This window comes from Austrofundulus limnaeus, unplaced genomic scaffold (genome assembly GCF_001266775.1).
Source record: "Austrofundulus limnaeus strain Quisiro unplaced genomic scaffold, Austrofundulus_limnaeus-1.0 Scaffold526, whole genome shotgun sequence".
Classification (NCBI taxonomy): domain Eukaryota; kingdom Metazoa; phylum Chordata; class Actinopteri; order Cyprinodontiformes; family Rivulidae; genus Austrofundulus; species Austrofundulus limnaeus.
The window spans coordinates 191,921-193,234 of NW_013952928.1; positions in this window are offsets into that span (position 1 = coordinate 191,921).

Genomic DNA, 1,314 nt, shown 5'->3' on the forward strand with positions numbered 1-1,314 from the left:
TTAATTTACATGCAGGTTGATGACACTGACACAAGTTCATTTTTTACAACACCGTTATTTGGCACAGTCTTATTTTATATTGTGAAGAAAGCTGCATGATGTCATGTCAGTTTATGAGTGGGCCTGTCATCAAATCAGAAAAAAGTCAAACATTCAACTAAATTCACTGTTGGTAGTTATAATTACACCTGTTCACTTGATAAAGTTATTAATGATTTTAGTTTGAAACATGCAGTTGTGTGTCATCATTGTTTGGCACAATATGTACATTAATTTAATTCTCTGAGTCATAAGTGAGTTTAAAAACAGGACGATGCAACTAGTTTAATGAAGAATCTGTCTCTAGTTGTCRCTAATTAAGTCTTTATTTGTGTAAGTAAAGTTATCTTTAACAACCTGTTAAAATACACTAGAAATCAGGAAATAGCCTCTATTTTATTCAAAAATTTCTGGGGGAGGACCCCCAGACCCCCCTCCAGTGTGTCCTTTACACAAATTACAAGTTTTCTGATGCTCCAGTTAGAGAAGATAAACACACCTGTAGAGCTCCACCTGTGTCTCTGTATGAAACTATGGCTGATTATCAAACTGTATTCTTAGTGAGTTTAAAGGGCTGATACACTACATGGCTGAATGAAGGTGAACATAAACTCAGTTAATGTGATTTGAATATTATTGCATCACAAAAGAAACATTTGGTGCTCAGTTTATGATGTGCGCAGACAGTTAAACTGAGCACACGTCATGTTCCAAATGTTTGTCTAAAGTTCAAGATTAAATGTTTTTAAATCAAAATTTGCTTGAGGGTCATGGATCACAACATTAGTACACAAACCAGATGTAGCATAATGTTTTAGGTATTTGAACACAGGTAGGCCAAATGCATCAATTCAGCTGGTGAATGAAAGAACCACTCATCAATATAATTGATGAGTGGTTCTTTCAATATAATAACAATAATCTGATTGTAGCTTAAAACCCTCTTTATGCTTCTTTATTTAAAAGAATACCTCCTTTTTAATTTTTTTTTTTTTTACTTATGCACCTCGTGCACTGGCATGGATAGAGGCCCACTGACATCGAGAGTGTACAGGGCCCAGAATTTGGTGCTACACCCCTGAACCCACCCCACCTTGGGCCCCTAAACAAGGCCCCCAACCCAGGGTTTCCCACAGTGCATTCTAAACCTGGTGGGCCGGCAGGATTTACATGCCTCCCCACCAGGCTTTAAAGGGGCTATATCATGTAAAATCAACTTTTTTGAGTTTTATATCATGTTATAATGTTATACTCATAAAAAAACTTGCCCAGAGC